This window comes from Schistocerca piceifrons, chromosome 2 (genome assembly GCF_021461385.2).
Source record: "Schistocerca piceifrons isolate TAMUIC-IGC-003096 chromosome 2, iqSchPice1.1, whole genome shotgun sequence".
In the NCBI taxonomy this organism is placed as follows: Eukaryota; Metazoa; Arthropoda; class Insecta; order Orthoptera; family Acrididae; genus Schistocerca; species Schistocerca piceifrons.
In genome coordinates, this window is record NC_060139.1 from 127,746,655 (window position 1) to 127,756,077 (window position 9,423).

Sequence of the window (9,423 nt, forward strand, 5' to 3'; positions counted from 1 at the left end):
AGCACTCCTGAAAGAAAGGATATTGCGGAGACATGGCTTAGCCACAGCCTGGGGGATGTTTCCAGATGAGATTTTCACTCTGCAGCGGAGTGTGCGCTGATATGAAACTTCCTGGCAGATTAAAACTGTGTGCCCGACCGAGACTCGAACTCGGGACCTTTGCCTTTCGCGGGCAAGTGCTCTACCAACTGAGCTACCGAAGCACGACTCACGTCCGGTACTCACAGCTTTACTTCTGCCAGTACCTCGTCTCCTACCTTCCAAACTTTACAGAAGCTCTCCTGCAAACCTTGCAGAACTAGCACTCCTGAAAGAAAGGATATTGCGGAGACATGGCTTAGCCACAGCCTGGGGGATGTTTCCAGAATGAGATTTTCACTCTGCAGCGGAGTGTGCGCTGATATGAAACTTCCTGGCAGATTAAAACTGTGTGCCCAACCGAGACTCAAACTCGGGACCTTTGCCTTTCGCGGGCAAGTGCTCTACCAACTGAGCCACGAAGTTTCATATCAGCGCACACTCCGCTGCAGAGTGAAAATCTCATTCTGGAAACATCCCCCAGGCTGTGGCTAAGCCATGTCTCCGCAATATCCTTTCTTTCAGGAGTGCTAGTTCTGCAAGGTTTGCAGGAGAGCTTCTGTAAAGTTTGGAAGGTAGGAGACGAGGTACTGGCAGAAGTAAAGCTGTGAGTACCGGACGTGAGTCGTGCTTCGGTAGCTCAGTTGGTAGAGTACTTGCCCGCGAAAGGCAAAGGTCCCGAGTTCGAGTCTCGGTCGGGCACACAGTTTTAATCTGCCAGGAAGTTTCATATCAGCGCACACTCCGCTGCAGAGTGAAAATCTCATTCTGGAAACATCCCCCAGGCTGTGGCTAAGCCATGTCTCCGCAATATCCTTTCTTTCAGGAGTGCTAGTTCTGCAAGGTTTGCAGGAGAGCTTCTGTAAAGTTTGGAAGGTAGGAGACGAGGTACTGGCAGAAGTAAAGCTGTGAGTACCGGACGTGAGTCGTGCTTCGGTAGCTCAGTTGGTAGAGCACTTGCCCTCGAAAGGCAAAGGTCCCGAGTTCGAGTCTCGGTCGGGCACACAGTTTTAATCTGCCAGGAAGCTTCATATCAGCGCACACTCCGCTGCAGAGTGAAAATCTCATTCTGGAAACATCCCCCAGGCTGTGGCTAAGCCATGTCTCCGCAATATCCTTTCTTTCAGGAGTGCTAGTTCTGCAAGGTTTGCAGGAGAGCTTCTGTAAAGTTTGGAAGGTAGGAGACGAGGTACTGGCAGAAGTAAAGCTGTGAGTACCGGACGTGAGTCGTGCTTCGGTAGCTCAGTTGGTAGAGCACTTGCCCACGAAAGGCAAAGGTCCCGAGTTCGAGTCTCGGTCGGGCACACAGTTTTAATCTGCCAGGAAGTTTCATATCAGCGCACACTCCGCTGCAGAGTGAAAATCTCATTCTGGAAACATCCCCCAGGCTGTGGCTAAGCCATGTCTCCGCAATATCCTTTCTTTCAGGAGTGCTAGTTCTGCAAGGTTTGCAGGAGAGCTTCTGTAAAGTTTGGAAGGTAGGAGACGAGGTACTGGCAGAAGTAAAGCTGTGAGTACCGGACGTGAGTCGTGCTTCGGTAGCTCAGTTGGTAGAGCACTTGCCCGCGAAAGGCAAAGGTCCCGAGTTCGAGTCTCGGTCGGGCACACAGTTTTAATCTGCCAGGAAGTTTCATATCAGCGCACACTCCGCTGCAGAGTGAAAATCTCATTATGGAAACATCCCCCAGGCTGTGGCTAAGCCATGTCTCCGCAATATCCTTTCTTTCAGGAGTGCTAGTTCTGCAAGGTTTGCAGGAGAGCTTCTGTAAAGTTTGGAAGGTAGGAGACGAGGTACTGGCAGAAGTAAAGCTGTGAGTACCGGACGTGAGTCGTGCTTCGGTAGCTCAGTTGGTAGAGCACTTGCCCGCGAAAGGCAAAGGTCCCGAGTTCGAGTCTCGGTCGGGCACACAGTTTTAATCTGCCAGGAAGTTTCATATCAGCGCACACTCCGCTGCAGAGTGAAAATCTCATTCTGGAAACATCCCCCAGGCTGTGGCTAAGCCATGTCTCCGCAATATCCTTTCTTTCAGGAGTGCTAGTTCTGCAAGGTTTGCAGGAGAGCTTCTGTAAAGTTTGGAAGGTAGGAGACGAGGTACTGGCAGAAGTAAAGCTGTGAGTACCGGACGTGAGTCGTGCTTCGGTAGCTCAGTTGGTAGAGCACTTGCCCGCGAAAGGCAAAGGTCCCGAGTTCGAGTCTCGGTCGGGCACACAGTTTTAATCTGCCAGGAAGTTTCATATCAGCGCACACTCCGCTGCAGAGTGAAAATCTCATTCTGGAAACATCCCCCAGGCTGTGGCTAAGCCATGTCTCCGCAATATCCTTTCTTTCAGGAGTGCTAGTTCTGCAAGGTTTGCAGGAGAGCTTCTGTAAAGTTTGGAAGGTAGGAGACGAGGTACTGGCAGAAGTAAACCTGTGAGTACCGGACGTGAGTCGTGCTTCGGTAGCTCAGTTGGTAGAGCACTTGCCCGCGAAAGGCAAAGGTCCCGAGTTCGAGTCTCGGTCGGGCACACAGTTTTAATCTGCCAGGAAGTTTTATACGGATTCTGTTTTACCAAACCCTGCAAATGTCCGATGCACAAGAGTTACCAGAGCTGTGTCGAGTTACCCTGACAGTTGTCCTGGTGTGTCTGACAAAAGCTACTGCTGTTGCAAAATCTGAGTGTTCTTCACCCATGCTAAAAATCTTTTTTAAAAAACACTAACGTTTTACAGCGAGTCAGGCACGCTTATATGCTTAGGCAGTGTTGTCGATGGAACAAGGGTAGCGCGATCGTTCAGAAGCTAGTTTGATGGAAGAGAGAGTGAAACGGAAATGTCGAACTACCGTAACTGGCAGAACACAAGCCATTATCATTCACATACTCCATTCATGAACGCATTGGGAACAAACTTTAATCTGTGGGTCAGTAAAAAGTTTCCGCTGTTCCGCAGTTTACAGTTATTCGCAGGGGAAAGATAAAGATGTAGGTGTGGAAAACGATAGAGCACCAAATACAGATTTTTGTAAAATAATTGACAATTTTGCACCTACAAGAAGAAGCGAAAACCTGTTGAACCTCTTCGTTCTCTCAGTCAACACATGTGGGCCTCCACTATTTTTTCTCCGTAAATAGATGCATTTTTCCGCTTATAGACCGATTGTCCACAAGTGTGGACTTTCTAGTTCTTAGTTTTAAAACCAGGGCGCCGTACCTTGCAAGGAACGATTTGAGTGTTAGTTTACACTTCTACAAACCGGAAACGTATATAACTAGTTATAAAGCCCAAGTAATGTACTGAGAATTCCTTTTTTTCACCGAACGTTGGTTAACCATTCTAGATGTTGAGAATTACTGCTTTTTTGCATAAATTTTGTTCTTTACGATGAAATAACACGCCTTCTGACGGTCCCCGCTAGTGGACCTTAGATCATAATGCATATCTGCTAATTTGAGGTGAAAGAAAATACAAAGCAAAAACTAGTACGTTTTCACGATAAGTGAGACTTTAGGTCCACTATGTGAATCTCTATTTATACGTTAGTAAATCATCAAAACATATTTAAATATATCATTGTTATTCGTATCATGCTTGTTTATTATTTTGCTGGAAAATTTGAAAAGAAGAATTTATCTGCGATGTTTTTATATCTCAGAAGTGAAGAGGTTAACACCTTAGGACATGGTTCAAGGCATGTTTCAGTGCCTAAGGTTTCAATCCTAGTGCTGGAGATATTGTCAGAGGCTATGAGGCATCAGTTTCAAACTCATATAGCAGCTTCATTCATAGACAACCACAGTCAGCCTAACTGTTTAAGCTTACGGATTCGCGGCAACGTATGCTACAGAGCTTAGAGGGGGAAACAGTTGGCGTTGTTTACTTTATTTAGTACTCAGGTACACAAGAAGATTCTTCAAGACAGACGAAAACAACTCGGAGGGAAGAGAATCTTTCAACAGAAAATGATCCTTCAAAAATACGGAAACAACTTTAATAGGAAAGAAGAATATCTGAAATGAGACCAGTTGTACCGGTTACAACTAAATAAAGCAAACCGTCCCAATTTTTCTCTGCTACGAGCTGCATAACATTGCCGCGGCTCCACGATCTTCACAACGGTCTGATGATGTCACGACCCGACCGTTGTGTGGTTCGTATAAACAGTTCGGCTTGTGAGCTTGTTTAAGGGGAGGTTTACTATCTTTTGGTTCAAAAAATCGATTTTTTTTAAACTGCATTTTTGGATCCATGAAAGTGTTTAGAATCCACCCCTGAAACGGTTTTTCCGAATACGGATCTGAAATGTTTGTTATTCGCGGTTGAACAAAAAAATGCACCTGCCTGAAATCGGCCTTCTTCACGCACCAGTTTTTTTTTCTTTGGGAGGACGAGTTATTGTACCGATGCTTGGGAGCAAACACACAAAATTCAAATGAAAGTTTGAACGCGTGTGTTTGGAAGTCAGCCCCCAAGCATTTGCATTATGGTGCTAAGACTCTGGAGACTGCGACTTTTGCCTGCCGAGGTGGCCGAACGGTTCTAGGCGCTACAGTCTGGAACCGCGCGACCGCTACGGTCGCAGGTTCGAATCCTGCCTCGTGCATGGATGTGTGTGATGTCCTTAGGTTAGTTAGGTTTAAGTAGTTCTAAGTTCTAGGGGACTGATGACCTCAGAAGTTAAGTCCCATAGTGCTCAGAGCCATTTTTGATTGCGAATTTACTGGCAGTGAGCAGCTTCAACGAAGGGTATTCAGCAATTCTGAAGACCATGACAACATCACCCCTGGAACTCTATTCCACGCAGTTCGCCAAGCATTCGGACGACCACCGGATTCAAGCGGCCGAAAACCGCTTGTCACCGGCCGTACGAGCGGCTCTGGAGCAGCGCAGTATGGCCCAGATCGAGCAGAACGCCCTCCATGAGGAAGAGGAAGGACTAGTTTATGGAGCCAGAATAGCAGATTGAACGTACGTTGCATAATATTGCATTTATATTCAGTCAAAACTTAAAACGCGTTTTTCTCGAAATGACTTTTTTTTATCGCGCGGTATGGTAACTTCAAATCTACTGAACCGATTGGCATGATTCTTTGTCTCGGATGAAGCTAACTAAATTAAACCTTATTTTATTTCAAATGGCAGCCATTTTGTTTCCTATGGTACAAATAACTTAAGCGAGGTGCAGCTCGTAGAGAATCTGGTATACCGGGTATTCAAAAAGTCAGTATAAATTTGAAAACTTAATAAACCACGGAATAATGTAGATAGAGAGGTACAAATTGACACACATGCTTGGAATGACATAGGGTTTTATTAGAACCAAAAAAAGTATTGCTAGATGCATGAAAGATCTCTTGCGCGCGTCGTTTGGTGATGATCGTGTGCTCAGCCGCCACTTTCGTCATGCTTGGCCTCCCAGGTCCCCAGACCTCAGTCCGTGCGATTATTGGCTTTGTGGTTACCTGAAGTCGGAAGTGTATCGTGATTGACCGACATCTCTAGGGATGCTGAAAGACAACATCCGACGCCAATGCCTCACCATAACTCCGGACAAGCTTTACAGTGCTGTTCACGACATTATTCCTCGACAAAAACTTTTGTTGAGGAATGATGATGGACATATCGGGCATTTCCTGTAAAGAACATCGTCTTTGCTTTTTCTTACTTTGCTATGCTAATTATTGCTATTCTGATCAGATGAAGCGGCATCTAGGGGACATTTTTTGAACATTTGTATATTTTTGGCTCTAACAAAACCCCATGTCATTCTAAGCATGTGTGTGAATTTGTACCTCTCTATCTACATTATTCCGTGATTTATTCCGTTTTCAAATTTATACTGACTTTTTGATCACCCGGTACTTCGCTAACGTCAATTCAATTTTGATTTCAGACGAGCCGGCTGGCCTGTGACATACCGCGCGTGGAGGTCTATATCGAAATTGTGTTTCGTTCCGACGGCACTTTCGCCTTTGCTCTTCGACATTTCCGGTCGAAAAAATTCCAGTTTGCAGAGGAGATTTCAATAAACATTTTGAAACAATTTGACATTGATATCAATAAGAAATCACGAGAAAAAAATTCTCAAAGAACATGCTTTTTTCTGGCCAAAGATAGTAAACCTCTCCATAAGTTTAAATCATCTCTCTGAGTTTTTATAGGCTCTGATGATGTCTCTAGCTTAGGGAAATGCCCTTTTGCAGTCACCCGATTTGGAGTGGTGTGTGCTAAAAATTTCATGCGTATTTATACTGTTATGCTGCATTCTATTTAAATTCCCGTATATCATTCAATATTCACTTTAAAAATATGAAAAAATTACCACTTATCCATAGAAGAATGCAGAATATTATGGCTTACACAGATTATCTTAATGTTTCAAATGTATTTGATTGAGACAGTCCAAATAAAATACATATTTTTTAACATTACAAATTTGACTTTGATTCCATGTATCCAACACTGTCCTTCAATTTAAGAACGCTAACTGCAGTCCATAGAATCTATGCACATTTGTGAGTAAAATGACATGAGGGATATCAAATTTGTGTTATTATTTAGAAAGATAACAATTATTTATTTGAAGAGAACATTACAGAATTTCCGTGTCTACAGTATGATTTAGCATTTGTGTTTACGAAAACATTCACCATGCAACCCCTTATTACATCTATTGCAAACAGTTGTTGGCCTTCTTTTCCTTCCCTCACAAGTACACACACAGCATCTTGACTCTTTCTTCTCTGGAAGTTTTCTCAAACCCAGAGAACCACGAGGATCATCAGTTGCAAATACTGTAATAGGGAAGTGTGACATTTAGTGGTAACTAGACTCTCATCAATACTAAGTTGTTCATGAGGTGTGTAATGATGTCTAAATATATTATTAGCATGATCTACCAATGGCTGGTACCTGATACATGGGTGGTAATCAGTATGGCCTGGTGCTGGACATTTTTCAAAATCCACAAGATGAAAGAATTTCATAAGATGCCTAAATCGGTGGACAGAAAACATTTTACCAAACCATGGAAATGCCTGTGACGGTTTTGTGCTCCAGTATGAGAGCATTGTGGGCCTTTATTGAGTCCCACATTTAGTAAGTAAGCAATAAAACCTCTTACCTCGGTACTTGTCACATTCTTCCATTTCTTATATGGTTTGGACAATGTAGCATGTTTAGTTACAAACTGTTAGGCTGAGCGATTTGTTTCAGCTACAATAAGCTGCAGCAACGTTGTAGTAAAGAATAGATTGAAATATTCTATCACAGGTGATCATGTTACACGCATGGGAGAAGCAAGGTTACCCAAGAGACTCATGGGTGCAGCAGTAGAGGGTAGGAGGAGTCGGGGTAGACCAAGGAGAAGGTACCTGGATTCGGTTAAGAATGATTTTGAAGTAATAGGCTTAACATCAGAAGAGGCACCAGTGTTAGCACTGAACAGGGGATCATGGAGGAATTTTATAAGGGGGCTATGCTCCAGACTGAACGCTGAAAGGCATAATCAGTCTTAAATGATGATGATGATGATGACGATGATGAGGTGATCCTGCTGGCGGCATATACTTTGGTCCTGGCAGCTCTTGAAATGGATGTCGTAATGGCTGTAGTGTCTCAGGCCCCATTACTTAAGTGTATTGTACATTTTCCATTTCGTCTTCACTTTCGTTCACAATATCGTCAAGTACATCACTGTCACTTTGTCAACTGTTGCTACTTTCGCTAAAACACTCTGTATCACTAGTTCAATCTAAAAGTTCACAAATTTCTTCATCCGTATGTCCTCAGCTGTGGCCTAATGTAGGTCGCATTTTACACACAAAGCGGAGAAAATAAACAAACTGTAAACGCTTAACGTAAAGAAAAACACACAGAAACAATGATAAATAACACTAGTGCGCAAAAAACAAGAACTTAGAATGCAATAACGGAATGTAAACATGTACTGCGAAACACGATGTCACTAAACATACGATGCAAAAGCGGAATAATCGAACGCTAATATTTCATCGAAACGATGCTCAATTGTCAATAGCTACACGTAGCTCGAGTCAAAGAGCATCTGTAATCGGCGAGCCAACACCATGTAGCGCCCGATTCTGTAAGATAAACAAGAAGAAGCAGAGTACCGACGAATCGGCACCCTGACAGTATTAGCGTCGGTAGGGGGTGACGATAGATCGTTACCTTCACATTCAAAGGGTTAAGGAAATGAAATGTTAGGCACAGAATCATGCTTTCGTCAACAGAATGCAAAAGACGAACGTCGTACCCTGGCGGTAAGGCTACCCCGTATAGTGCCACGCTGAAGTTGGTGGAGTGGCAGCGTTACACGCCGCCGCCGCTACCTGGGTGTGTGGGCTGAGCTGTCGGCGGCGGTGTGAGGTGCTTAGGGCTGGGCACCTGCCGGGTGTTTTTACCAACGGTAGCCGCCTCGCCTTCTCATTTCCGCCACCTCCAGATGAAGGCCCACCGCTTATCTCTCCAATCAATCACGGGATCCATCGACGGCGCGCCGGGCAGTCCGCCGATGGCACTTCTCGCGCAGGGTTGCTGGGGACGGCAATAATTAATGGATCGTCTTCTCCAGAACTGATCAGTTATGCGAGTGTTGATGGCATTCAGCCACTTATACAGCCGATTAGCCGGAGCTGAGCAAGCTGAATACCACGACATTCAGTGGATAGATGGCTTTCGCCTTCGTATGACACACATGTAATAGACTTGTGACTAAAACAAAAATATATGGCACTACACTTGTTAAAGCCGGTTTTCTATTCAAATTAATTATTGGTATTTTGCCATCGCTTACAGCTGTTTGGCACAACATGCTAAGATTATTAACACGCACAGGGGTGTTAATCAGCTGTTGAGTTTCCACCTGCAACGGCCCTCTTGCCGTATTTTGGCGCCATGGCTATGAGAATCGAAAGGCTCTTGAAAAGGTACAACGGCAAGTGCATCCCCCCGGAATGAGATTTTCACTCTGCAGTGGGGTGTGCGCTGATATGTAACTTCCTGGCAGATTAAAAATGTGTGTCGGACTGAGATTCGAAATCGGGACCTTTGCCTTTCTTTCAGGAGTGCTAGTCCTGCGAGGTTCGCAGGAGAGCTTCTGTAAAGTTTGGAAGGTAGGAGACGAGGTACTGGCAGAAGTAAAGCTGTGAGGACGGGGCGTGAGTCATGCTTGGGTAGCTCAGTTGGTAGAGCACTTGCACGCGAAAGGCAAAGTTCCCGAGTTCGAGTCTCGGTCCGGCACACAGTTTTAATCTGCCAGGAAGTTTCAAGTGCATTCCCCATCCACCGTCTGAATCGAGGAATCTGTTATTTTCACTCAAAGATAATCTTGGAGTTAGAAAACG

At 44.6% G+C, this 9,423-nt stretch overlaps 1 non-coding gene across 1 annotated transcript; it reads left to right on the top strand.

Annotated features, from left to right (window-relative positions):
• The first annotated feature begins 1,007 nt into the window (after positions 1-1,007).
• Positions 1,008-1,082, top strand: Trnas-cga. Its single transcript has one exon. It is a non-coding gene; the product is annotated as a tRNA-Ser (tRNA).
• Positions 1,083-9,423: the final 8,341 nt, after the last annotated feature.